The sequence below is a fragment of the Gymnoscopelus microlampas genome, assembly GCF_963454915.1.
Source record: "Gymnoscopelus microlampas genome assembly, chromosome: 17".
Taxonomy (NCBI): Eukaryota; Metazoa; Chordata; class Actinopteri; order Myctophiformes; family Myctophidae; genus Gymnoscopelus; species Gymnoscopelus microlampas.
In genome coordinates this window covers 9,024,160-9,030,527 of record NC_139954.1, presented here as the reverse complement: position 1 = coordinate 9,030,527, position 6,368 = coordinate 9,024,160, and the positions used below count along the sequence as shown (strand labels likewise).

The window sequence follows — 6,368 nt, the reverse complement described above, 5'->3', positions numbered from 1 at the left end:
ACGGATATGAATACAGGTGTGCATTGAGATTTTGACCTGCCTTTGGTGTGTCTTGGACACAAAATACAACTTTGAAAACCACTGGTGTCTGCAAAGAGCTTCATCATTGTTTATGTGGCAAAAAAACAACAACAACAGAAACTTTGGACCGTTGGACTCATTCAGATGAGTTGATGTGAAATGAATTAATCCAAATGATGACTGAACTGACCTGAACGTTTGTTTGTTTGTTTGTTTCCTAGGTAACCAGGTGTGTAAAGGGGGCGTGTCCTACTCTCTGTGTCAGGAGTGTAATGTTCAGTTAACGTCGGCGGCTCAGGCTCAGCTCCACTACAACGGACGTTCTCACCTCCGCAGACTGAGACAGATACAGGCTGACGCTACAGGTATTACTGTACTACATGCAGTGGTCACTCGTTCCTGTATAAACATTCAAAGGATTAGACCCTTCCTCACCCAGGAGTCGGCTTAGCTCCTTATCCAGTCATCTCAAAGCTTGACTACTGTAACTCCCTCCTTACTGGCCTTGCGGCATCCTCACTTAAGCCACTCCAAATGATACAGCACGTCTGGTCTTCAGTCACCCCAAATGTTCACGTCTCTCCCATTTTGCGCATCACGGCACCCCTACAACCCTTCCGCTCACTTAGATCAGCTAACACAGGAATGCTGTCCGAGCCTTCCCTAAAACACCCTGGACAGCGCTCCACACGTCCTAGTCTCTTCTCCCCCCTGGCTCCCAAACTGTGGAATAAACTCCCCACTGCAGTCAGAACTGCGGACTCACTCCCAATTTCCCTCTGTGGTCTGAAGACTCACCTCTTAAGACTCCACCTCACCCCCTAGAACTACCACTCACACCTCCAGACTCCACCAAACCCCCTGGCACTCCTACCCCTTCAGACAACACCTCACCCCCTAGCACTCACCTCTTCCACCTCACCCCCCACTCACCTTTTGAAAAAATCTTCACGTGTGCGAGCGGAGCATCCGTGCACGACCATTGAGAACGGCTGCATTCATTAGCGTGGAGCGTAATAAAATCAGCGTCTGTTGTTATGTAGATAGCATGTTGTTTTGACAGATGCTAGGTTAATTGTTTACTTTGTATCCTAGTTTCTTTGAGGCACTACAGTGTTCGCTCTGCACTCTATTTATGTAACTATTTACCTTGTTGTTTGTTGACTACAGTTCGTACTTCTTCTGCTTATTGTTGTTGTGTGTGGTGTTGTTGTTGTAGGAGGGGGTCCCGGACCCGCACAGCCTCAGTCTCCCCCTCAAGGAGCAACCTCCACCACCTCAACTCTAACACCAGCAGCAGCACCTAACTCTGGCCTCAATCCACTCCTCACTACTCCTGCTACAGGTAGGAAATACTACTACTACTACTAATACTACCATTACTTCTACAACCCAAGACAAATAGAAGAACAAGAAAGCCCAACTGGCGTAGGTGGCGTAGGCCGAAATTAGGTTGGAGCCTATTCATCCCAATAGGAGAGTGAACGTGAACACAGGTTCTGAACCATTCTTTGGCCCCATGGTCACTGAACTAAATATTGGACCCATTCGTTACAAGCAACACAATCTTCCCAACATTCTGACGCTAAAATAGCTTTTATTTCAGATTGACAAATCAGAAGAAAATCGACTTTGTTATTGACCTTTCTCTGCCCCAGCAACACAGTGTCGCGAGATCTATAGATAGCACCAGTAAACATTGGAAGTTGGCGAGACCTGCCTTCAGACAACGCCCACTTATAAGAGGCCATTTGAGTACCATTTCGCACCTAGTGGCGAAGCGTGGGTTGGGCTATCTTCCTAAATAAAGCATCAGCTACAGTACTACTACTACAACTACTACTGCCACCACTAGTGCTACTCAGTGGTGTAAAGTAACTAAGTACATTTACTCAAGTACTGTACTTGAGTAACATTTTGAGGTATTTTTTACTTTACTGGAGCATTTCCAATTTTCTATACTTTTACTTCTACTCCACTACATCTCAGAGGCAAATATTGTACTTTTACTCCTCTAAAATGATTTGAAAACTTAGTTACTAGTTACTTTGCAGATATAAAGGATTATATTATAAAACATACATTAACCACTTCTATCTTCTACATTGGCTATTTGAACGGATCTACAAGCTCACAACGCCTCGCATCGCGAAGCGTTGTGAGCTTGTAGATCTGCTATTTTCAAACATCTTAGTACTTTCACTTTTGGTACTTTAAGTATATTTTGATGCCAGTACTTTTGTACTTTTACTCAAGTAACGTTTTGAACACAGGCTTTTTACTTGTAACAGAGTATTTTTATATTATGGTATAGCTACTTTTACTTAAGTAAAATATCCGAGTACTTCTTCCACCACTAGTGCTATATTACTACAAACACAGCACGACACTCACTACTACATCTAGCTTCAGTGTTGCTGCTGCTACTACTGGCTGTAAAACCACCACCAGAGAGGGTGTAGAAACTGAGACACTGGCACACTTTAGAGTCATTTCCTGTATCTGTGACAACGTTGGCGCCCACTTAGGAGGCAGGAAGAGTATTCCATTTCATTCCATTGGCACAGCTCGTAATGCAGCATCTTTGTTGTAGAGCATCTTTGCTACTACTACTGCTGCTGCTACTGTTACTACTACTACTACTACTACCACTATACAACTATACTAGTACTATTACCACTACGACCTTGAAATATGTATCTGTACTGTATGTATGTATGTGCATGTACAAGTACGTACATACTATATATCTATCTACAGTATCTATATATTTATCTATCGTGAGAGAGAGAAAGAGAGAGGGAGAGAGAGAGAGAGAGGAGGTGGTAAATGTTTAAACAGTAATTGTTATTCCAGCCTGTACAATGATAAGGACATATGTAATTACAGCTGAGTTCTTCTCTCTCTCTGTGTGTGTGTGTGTGTGTGTGTGTGTGTGTGTGTGTGTGTGTGTGTGTGTGTGTGTGTGTGTGTGTGTGTGTGTGTGTGTGTGTGTGTGTGTGTGTGTGTGTGTGTGTGTGTGTGTGTGTGTGTGGGGGGTGCGGTTGAACGTGTGTGTGCATACACTCAAACCACGTGCTTGTGGTTTGGTTGTGTGTAGACCCTATCGCACTGCATGTGTATATTGTGTCTCATTAAGTGGGTCAGCTTTAATGAGTGTTGGTGTGTGTGTAACCAAGGACATATCAAATAATCTACCCTCTTCTGTGAAAACTTGTTAGTCATGTGTACATGTGTACTAGTCTTTATACTGTATATGTGTACTAGCCTTCGTACTCTTCAGACTCCACCTCACCCCTAGCACTTCACTCTCCCTGAACTCCTTCCTGCCACCTTCTGCCTCCATCGATGCTAGCCGCTAGCAACTGACCAAGATGTGGCGACCATGCAGACATATCTTGGTCACTCATTCTTATGTTTTTGTTACTGAAGTTTGTTTTCTTCCCCACAGTGTTAAGAATGTAATTTAGATAGCATGCTATTTAAAGAGATGCTAGGTTCACCTGGTATCCTATTAGTTTCAATGTACAGATAGCTATTTCGATGGTAATTTTTTTTAAACAGATGCGATTGGTTTACCTTGGATGCTGCTAGTTTCTTGAGGCACCACACTGTCTCTCTGCATTCTACTGTATGTATGTCGTGACCTTGTTTATTGTGAGTCGCTCTGGATAAGAGCGTCTGCTGAATGCCTAAATTGTAATTATAAATTGTAATATTTGGCAAATGTAGGGCATAAAGATATATACGGGCTGAATGAGTATAGACGGGCTGTGAGGCCATAACTAAAGGCTTTTTGGGAATCAGAAGGTCACTGGTTTTGCTGTCTATCGGCTGCCGTGTTAATCCATTAAGACCGGGAACGCATCTGTGTCATTTTAGATTTCTTTGGCTATTCTACAAGCTCATATCTACAAGCTCATAGCGTGGCACCAAGTGCCGCGCTACGAGCTTGTGGATCTGCTATTTATTCATTTTTATCGTGAAAATGAGTGCAAATCTTTAAATGTATATAGTCTTTTTAAAAGCGAACATTTGTAACTCAAATCTTTGCTTCTGGGGGGGGCCTGGAACAACATCTTTTGAGATGGGGTGGTCCGCGGCCAAGTACATATCAAAAGTTTGAGAACCACTATAGCAACATAAGTTTTTTTTCCGAAAAACTGTTTATGATTTAGAAGACATTTGTAGAATCCCCAGAAGCAAAGATTTGAGTTACAAATGTTCGCTTTAAAGAAATATACATATATATTCAAAGATTTTAATTTTAATGATCAATCAATGGATTGTGTTCTGCCTTGGGTCCATGGAACCAAATAATTATTTATTTCAAATATACAGTGACAACAACACCCCAAATGAGTGGGGACTAAACTGGTCTTAATCATTACGGTATGTGTTCTAGTCTATATATTTCATAGTGTAGGACATGTGCTGATTTACATCTCGTGCATAAGTGGTGAAGTTTAATTATCTGATAAAATAGGTTAGTTTGTTGTGACTGTAAATGTGTATTGGGGATTTCACCAGTAGATGGTAGCATTATACCAGAGTAACACACACACACACACACACACACACACACACACACACACACACACACACACACACACACACTTACAGTACGTACAATTTTGAGGATTTTTTACTTTACTGGAGTATTTTCAATTTTCAATACTTTTACTTCTACTCCTCTACATCTCAGAGGCAAATATTGTACTTTTACTGCACTAAAATTATTTGACAACTTTAGTTATAGTTACTTTTGATTATTTTTACAAAACACACATCAACCACTTCAGCCCTATACACATTTCGGCCATTTGAAAATAGCCGATCTACAAGTTCACAATGCGTCAATTTTTATACATGTTTTTTTTATACACGAACTTGTGAAATGGGACATTCTGCACAACTTTTACCTTTTGTACCTTAAGTACATTTTGATGCCAATACTTTTGTATTTTACTCAAGTAATTTCTACATTGCAGTATTGATACTTTTACTTAACAAAAAAATGCGAGTACTTTTACCACCACTGCATTCTCTGGCTCCTTTCCATTTTGAACAAATTACATTAATACAATTAGACTGATGGGCAGGCAGACAGACACAGACAGGCAGACAGACAGACAGACAGACAGACAGACAGACAGACAGACAGAATCTTTTTCTTATTCTGCAAACTGAGTACAAGGACAAGAGACACAGAGAGACACAGAGAGAGAGAGAGACTGCACATTTTATGATGTGGAATGGGTTCATTAAACAAGGTAGGAAAAGTGCTGTTTGTATATTCTATTGATTGATTGCATACTTTATTAACATGATTATTAACAGTACAGGTAGTACAGTCAAAGGTTATGCTAAAAGGATAACTCAAAAAGCCCCGGGGGCTTGTTTCCATTGTGGTCCTTTGTACTCAATTAATCAGTAATGTATATACAGTAATACATACAATACAAAGCTATACAAATACAATACAAAACACATTGGAATAAAGCTCAGTAGAATCATATATCTTATATGTATCATATACATATGTATACAATATGTATGAATATGTATGTGTCCAGTCAGCTGTCTATACCAGGTTTTACATTTAAAGATAAATAGATAAACAAACAAATAGATAAAATAATGATAATACTAGTAGTGAATAAAGAGACGTATGGACATACACAGGATGAATGTGTACTCAATTGTGTATTTTCTGGGAAGACATTCCAGACATATGTGACATGACTGTCCTGATTACTTACACGCTGCTTCTCATCACTACTGAATCCAGTCAATGGAAATCACAAGGACGTGTGTGTGTGTGTGTGTGTGTGTGTGTGTGTGTGTGTGTGTGTGTGTGTGTGTGTGTGTGTGTGTGTGTGTGTGTGTGTGTGTGTGTGTGTGTGTGTGTGTGTGTGTGTGTGTGTGTGTGTGTGAGGGTCAAATGGCCTAACAACTTGGAGAACAGTAGTTCTAAAACTTGTTAGTGCCAAGGACCCCCAAATTGATTGATATTTGGCTGCGGACCCCCATCTGAAAATGTTTTGTGCCAGGGAGCCCCCAGAAGAGAAGATTTGTGTTAAAAAATATATAGAATAATTCAATTTTTTTCAAACGCTTTCAAGATTTTCTAAAAGTATTCAAATATAGCAGATGAGCGAGCTTTGAGAACCAATGGTGTAGAATGTAAGAAATAAAACACGTTGTTTTATTTTCCATTTGGGGTCTATAGCTCTCAGAGTTACAGACCTTTAACCCATTTAGACCGGGAACCCCTATATGTAACAATACCTTTCAATCCAGGAACCCCATTTAGGATTGTTGTTGCTATGTACAGTATATAGCAA

The 6,368-nt window shown here is 40.5% G+C and overlaps 1 protein-coding gene across 2 annotated transcripts in view; it reads left to right on the top strand.

Moving 5' to 3' along the window:
* Positions 1-263: 263 nt before the first annotated feature.
* The window catches only part of znf385b (zinc finger protein 385B), a gene marked incomplete at its 3' end in the record, with an annotated part of 34,861 nt that continues 28,756 nt past the window's right edge, over positions 264-6,368 (top strand). For both annotated transcript variants that reach the window (XM_084085156.1, XM_084085155.1), the window contains exons 1-2: positions 264-386; positions 1,241-1,366. The remainder of the gene's footprint in view (positions 387-1,240; positions 1,367-6,368) is intronic.